The sequence below is a fragment of the Elephantulus edwardii genome, unplaced genomic scaffold, assembly GCF_000299155.1.
Source record: "Elephantulus edwardii isolate Elephantulus edwardi_28Jun2011 unplaced genomic scaffold, EleEdw1.0 scaffold00068, whole genome shotgun sequence".
Taxonomy (NCBI): domain Eukaryota; kingdom Metazoa; phylum Chordata; class Mammalia; order Macroscelidea; family Macroscelididae; genus Elephantulus; species Elephantulus edwardii.
In genome coordinates this window covers 5,449,707-5,456,695 of record NW_006399818.1, presented here as the reverse complement: position 1 = coordinate 5,456,695, position 6,989 = coordinate 5,449,707, and positions in this window count along the sequence as shown.

Genomic DNA, 6,989 nt, shown 5'->3' with positions numbered 1-6,989 from the left:
GCGATTGGCACAGGACAGAGCGGAGTTTAGGGCTGTTGTACATAGGGTCGCTATGAGTCGCAGGCGACTCGACGGCACATAACAACAACAAACAACATATATATGTGTGTGTGTATATATATATATACTGTGAGTGCTTTCAATAAAATGAAGACATGATAGGAGATTCGACTTGTCTTCCTGCTTTTGTGCCTCCTGTCCCCCCATTCTCGTTCTTCCCCTCCTAGGGTCACCGTTGAAGATCCCCATGGGCTGGACTCTATGACGAGGAGTTTGGCATCAGGATTTGAGGGAAACTCATCAATAACCTGTGTTATGCAGATGACACAGCCTTGCTTGCTGAAAGTGAGGAGGACTTGAAGCACTTGTAGAAGATCAAAGAATGCAGCCTTTGGTATGGGTTGCATCTCAATGTCAAGAAACAAAGATTCTTACCACTAGACCAAAAGGCAGTGTCATGATGGATGGAGAGGAGACTGAAACTGTCAACAGTTTCATCTTGCGTGGATCCACAATGAACACTCTTGGTATTAGCAGTTAGAAAATAAGCAGATGCATTGCACTAAGAAAATCCGCAGTTAGAGATCTTTGCAAATTATTGAGGAGTAGTGATGTCAGTTTGAGGACCAAGGTGCATCTGATTTAGGTCATAGTCTTTCCAATTACTAGCTACGCATCAGAGATCTGGACAATGAATAATGATGACAGAAAAAAGAATTGATGCCTTTCAGCTGTGGTGTTGGAGGACAGCACTGAAAATCCCATGGATGGCCAAGAGAACAAACAGATAATGTCTTGGAGAGGGTGCAGCTGGAGTGCTTTTTGGAGGAAAGAATGATGAGGCTTTGCCTCATATACTTGGACATGTTACTAGGAGATGCTGTTCCTTGGAGAAGGACATGATCTGGGAAGGGTGAAGAGCTGGCAAAGGAGAGGAACACCCTCAACCAGGTGGATTCATGTGGTGATTGCCACAGTGGGCTATTGTGTGTCAGGAAGTCTGAAGATGGTGCAGCATAGAACAGAGTACAGATCTTTTGTTCATACAGCCGCTATGAGTCATGCTCAACTTAACAGCATCTAACAACAACAAGAATAGCATGCTGTTCTAAACTTACTAAATTTATTTTACCTTCAGAGACTTAAATACTGAGCGGATGTCTTTCTTTTCTAAGAAATTAGGAAAATCAGCTGCCAAGGGCATCTCTAAAGTACCAAAGAACAAGGATGCCAGTTTAAAGTGTAAGGTATGCTTGTGACAAAGCATGATATTTTTAATTGCTTCCTATGCATCTGAAAATTGACAGTGACTAAGGATGGCAGAAGAAGAATCAATGTCTTTGCATTGTGAAGTTGACAAAGTGTACTAAATGTCACATGGACTGCCAAAAGAATAAACAACTCTATTTTGGAAGAACTACAACCAGTTTACTCCTTAGAAGCAAGAATAAGGAAACTGTGTCTTACATAAATTGAATGTATTGTCAGGAGAATCCAGTCTTTGTAAAAGAACTATCATGCTTGGAAAGTTGGAGGGTTAGAAAAAGAGAGAAAGACCCTCCACAACATGAACTAACACAGTGTGACTATAATAATGGACTTCATCATAGTATAGATGGTGAAGATGATGTAAGATAGAAAAGATTCAGATATGTTGTTCATCCACTTGATATATGCTGTAGTCCAGTTGATGTCAAATAACTTCCACCAACAATGAGGTTATTAAAATCTATATTAAAATAGGGACATTTAACTTGATGCCTTGGTTGAGATGCTTGGTATATGTGAGGGTGGTAGGACAAGGGTAGATAGCTTTTTGCTCTAGTGAAGTCAGACTTTTTTTTTAAAGCTCTGAATATTGCACTGGAGCTTGGAGAAGCCAAAGCAGAAGGAAGAATTCAAGATACTAAAGAGCTGAACAGAAGATTCCAAAAGGCAGCACAGGGTGACAAAGCAAAATATTACAAGGAAATGTGCAAGGAGTTGGAGTCAGAAAATCAAAAGGGCCAAACGCACTCAGCATTTCCTAAGCTCAAGGAATTGAAGAGCAAATTCAAACATCAATTTGCTATAATCAAGGATGCTTTAGGCAGAATATTAAAAGAAGACAGAATATACTGAGTCACTGTATTGAAAGGAATTGGCAGACACAGAAGAATTTCATGAAACAACATATGAGCAAGAGCCTATGTTGATGAAGGAAGAAGTTCAAGCTGCTTTGAAGGAAATAGCAAAAAATAAGGCCTCAGGAATAAATGGTATACCAACTTATGTATTTCAGCTAACAGATGTTGCTGCTCTGGATGTGCTCACCAAGTTGTGCCAAGAAATCTGGAGAACCACTTGGCCAACTGAATGGAAGAGATCTATATTTGTTCCCATTCCAGAGAAGGGTGACCCAAGAGAATGTGGAAACTATAGAACAATAACATTAATTTCACATGCAAGCAAGATTCTACTGAAGATTATCCAAAAATGACTGACTGGAACAGCACATCAGTAGAGAACTGCCAGAAGTCCAGGCTGGATTTAGAAGTGGTCAAAGTACTAGGTACATTGTTGCTAATGTTAGATGGATTTTAGCTGAAAGCAGGGAGTACCAGAGGAATGTCTATCTGTGTTTCATTGTAAAATGCAAAGTCGTTTGACTGTGTGGATCATAACAAACTGTGACTGACTCTGATAATATGGGAATCCCAGAACACTTGATGGTGCTAATGCGAAATCTATACTTGGCAGTCAACAGAACAGAGCAAGGAAACATTGCATGGCTCAAAATTGGAAAGGGTATAAGTCAGAGATATGTCCTTTCTCCATACCTTTTCAACCTGTATGCTGAACAGATTATCCAAGAGGCTGGGCTCTATGAGGAGAAGTGTGGTGTCAGGATTGGTGGAAGATCTATTAACAGTCTGCGTTATGCAGATGACACAACCTTGCTTGCTGAAACTGAGGAGGACCTGAAGTGCTTGCTGCAGAGGGTCAAGGACTGCAGCCTCCAATATGGATTGAAGCTCATTATCAGTAAGACAAAGATTCTCACCACTGGACCAACTGGCAGCATCAGGATGGATGATGAAGGGATTGAGATTGTTCACAGCTTTAGTTTGCTTGGCTTCACAGTCAACACTCTTGGCACGTATTGCCAAAAACCACATTGCCATGGGAAAGTCTGCTGTTAGGGACCTCTCCAAAGTACTGAAGAGCAATGGTGTCTCTCTGGAGATTACGGTGTGTCTGATACAGGCCACGGTCTTTGCTGTCACTTGTTATGCATCAGAGAGTTGGACAATGACTAAGGAGGATAGAAGGAGAATGGATTCCTTTGAGCTATGGTGCTGGAGAAGAGTATTGAGTGTACCATGGACTGCCAAGAAAACAAATAGATTCATCCTGGAGAGGGTTAAACCAGGCTGCTCCTTGGAGACATGGATTCTGGGGCTTCGTCTGCCATACTCCGGACATGTTGTAAGGAGGGACAGGTCCTTGGAGAGGGACATCATGCTTGGGAGGGTGTGGAGAGATGACGCAGGAGGGGAAGACCCTCTATGAGGTGGAATGATTCAATGAGTGGGGTAATCTGGATGGGTGTGCCGGAGACAGTGCTTTTAGCACAGGACAGAGCAGGGTTTAGGGCTCTTTTACATAGGATTTCTATGAGTTGCAAGTGACTCCATGGCACATGACAATGAGAACAACAGTCCAGCATTTCAGTCTATAAACATTTTTATATCACACACACACACACACACACACACACACACACACACAGGCACACACACCTCAAATATATAAACATATTTGTGAAAAAAATGCTCTCTAAATATCTGCAGCAAAGTTTACCTCAAAAGACAGCAAGTTTACCCCAAGACACCAAGGTAAGATCGGGCATTCTTTGAGGTTCTGGCATTGTATTGGCTACAAAAGAACAAGAAAGACTTTCCTTAACAACTCAAAACCTTCTGGAACCTCTGACTTTTTAATTAAGAGAGAAAAATAACAAAGAACAAGGTCTTAAGGAAGGAGAAAGAATGAAAAGAATAGAGAATATGTGCCTGAGCCGAGCATCGACAAGATAAGGAGAACTTATTAGGATTTCTACTTTTACATCAGAAGCAAAAGTCTATAAAACCACAAAAATCTCTCTTATTCTTTTGGAAAATGCAACCAGATGCCTGTTTTCTTTGCTGATTAATATCATAAGCATCTTACATTTCACAAAATCTCTCAAAGTCTTCTTTAATGCAAGGTAAGAAGTGAGAGACACATAAGCAATTCTTGATAGGGATTCAAAAATCCTCTGCACCAGTTCCACACACAATGAGCTTAGGCAGAACGCTGCACTACAATCTATCAGTTATCCTCACTGAATACCATTTCCGCCCTCTTTTTGTGTGTCTTTTTTGGAATAAGAATATACGTTGCCTTTATTAATCCAACAGAATTACTTCCCCCTGCTCCTTAGGAATTATAGCAAATGTAGACTGTTTCAATGAGCTAACAACAACAAAAAAATTTAATTTCCACTTGAGCAGCTCTGAGGTTAGGTCAGCAGGCAGGGAAAAAAAAAACCCAAAGAAAAAAATTTCACAACTGCAGTAGCTTGTGTTGATGAATATTTTATAAGCTCTTCTATCTAATAAAAGATGTATTTAAAAATGGGCATGATGCTGGTTAAGAAAACGTGCTATTGTTTAATTATTATGCAGATGAAAGTGGAGTTTTGAGTTTAATGAAAGAGTGAGCCAGTCCACAGCAAAGCTCGATTTCAGGTCTTTGAAATCTTTCTCCCCCGTTCACCATATATCTTCAATTATGGTTCCAACTGCTGACTTGTACAATCAATGAAGCAATGGGGTGATTACAGAGCGTGACCCATGTGGAGATTATTTAGTGCCCTCAATGGACAAGAGAAATCTTTAAAAAGCTTCTAATTAGCACATCCAGTCAATGAAATTGCAAACCTCATTATTTGAGTCAGGGCCAGAATAGTACCGACCAATACAACCCCCAAATGACATCTTGGCAGTATTTGGAGTTTCTTACCCACAGAGCTTAGAATTACACTCTCCATGATAATAATGATGATGATGATGATAATTATGAAGATGACTATGACAACAACAACAAAAATAACAACTGTAGAAGCAGAGTGACCATTTCTTGAGCACTTGCTATGAACCAGGCAGGCTCATTCTTTCCATTTATCACAATAACTTCATGAGGTGGGTGTTATAATCATTCTTATTTAGCTGTTAGGTGTCAAGTTGACTACAAGTGATAGTCACCCTCAGAGCTCTAGTGGCTTAGTGGTAAGGAGGTGAACTGCCGACACCCAAAGGTGCATGGTTTGAATCTACCAGCTTCTCCATGGAAGATATATGGGCGATCTCCTCCTGTGCTATTTACATAGCAGAACAACCACTCTGTGAACAACAGATCTAGCCGTGTCCTGCCCTATGCCACCCTCCTGATCTCCAGCCTGCTCAAGTCCATGGCTGGAATCACTGTGTTAATCCATCTTGTGGAAGGTCTTCCTCTCTTTCACCAATCCTCCACCTTTTCCAGAATGTTATTCCTTTTTTTTTTTTTTAAACTGAGGCCCAGGTTCTCATAGCTTGGCAATTATTGTGCTGACTTCAAGACCATCTGACTCCAAAGCCCGTAGATTGCTGGACTAGTAGTCTACACCTCTGCTCCTTATTTATTTTTGAATGAATTATAGATATTTTGATGTGTCCAATGTAAAGTTCATAAAAACTCATATATGAACAGCTAATTTTGCATAACTTTCATATTCCATTGGTCTTCAGAAGTGCTCATTCCCAGACCTCTTTATCTAGTGCAACTGTGGGAAGTGTGGTGGGGAGGAGACTTGGTTAGGAGAGAGGCTTCTGACTTCTAGCACCAGCTCTGCCCCTAAGGAGCTGTGTGACCTTGTCCAATTTCTTCACCTCTTTGAGTCTTTGTGACTTCTCTTTTTTAAAGTGATGATTATAATATTTGCTCTCCCCTTACAGGTTTGTACAGGGGAACAAATGTGATAATGTACCTGAAAGCTCTTGGAAGAGCTTCAAGTGTTATGTAAATGAAAGGTGGTAATTAAAAACCTCCAGAGAAGGGCACCTTATCTCAGTCATCAATTATCATGTTTTCTTCCTTGTCAGGAAGCCTATATTTTTCATGTTTCTTGTGGGTATAGATAGTTTTGCACGAAATTTTTGTTTGGGAAAAGTGCAAAGAAAAGGATCATTCTGACAGCTCAAAACCTATTTATGATAAGAAATAACCACATATAATTTGATGAAACCAAAGACAGATGCATTCTCACGTGGGATTGTGAAAATTCATACCTCTACTTATTAATTTTTTATATCTAGTTATAAGAGATAGAATATTTAACTGACACAATACACAAGGCTCTTTTTTAAAAAAAGATAAGAATTGCCTTACTAGCTAGAAACAGAAAAAAAAAAGACTGGGGAAAGCATGAGATGTATGAACACCAAAATAGCTTGGACTGAGCATGTTTCTAAACAATAGGAACTTGGGTTTGGGGCCATATCTGGGAAGTGTGAATCCATTCTTTGCTCATAAATTTTTGAGGAAGGTCAATTATGTTCCTGAATGAAATCCAAAAAAAAGGATAGAACAGTACATAGATAGAGAACTGCCAGAAATCCAAAGGATTTAAAAGAGGTCATGGCACCAAGGATATCATTGCTGATGTCAGATGGATCCTGGCTAGAAGTAAAGAAAACCAGCTGAATGTCTATTTGTGCTTTATTGTCTATGCAAAGGCTTTTGACTGTGCAGATTATATCAAGTTGTGGTTGACACTGAGAAGAATGAAAGTCTCAGAGCACTTAATTGCGTTCATGCAGAACCTATACCTGGATGAGGAGGTTGTTGTGGAAACAGAGCAGGGGAACACGACATCCTTTAAAATTGAGAAAGGAGTTTGTCAGGGTTGTAGTCTCTCTCTCTCT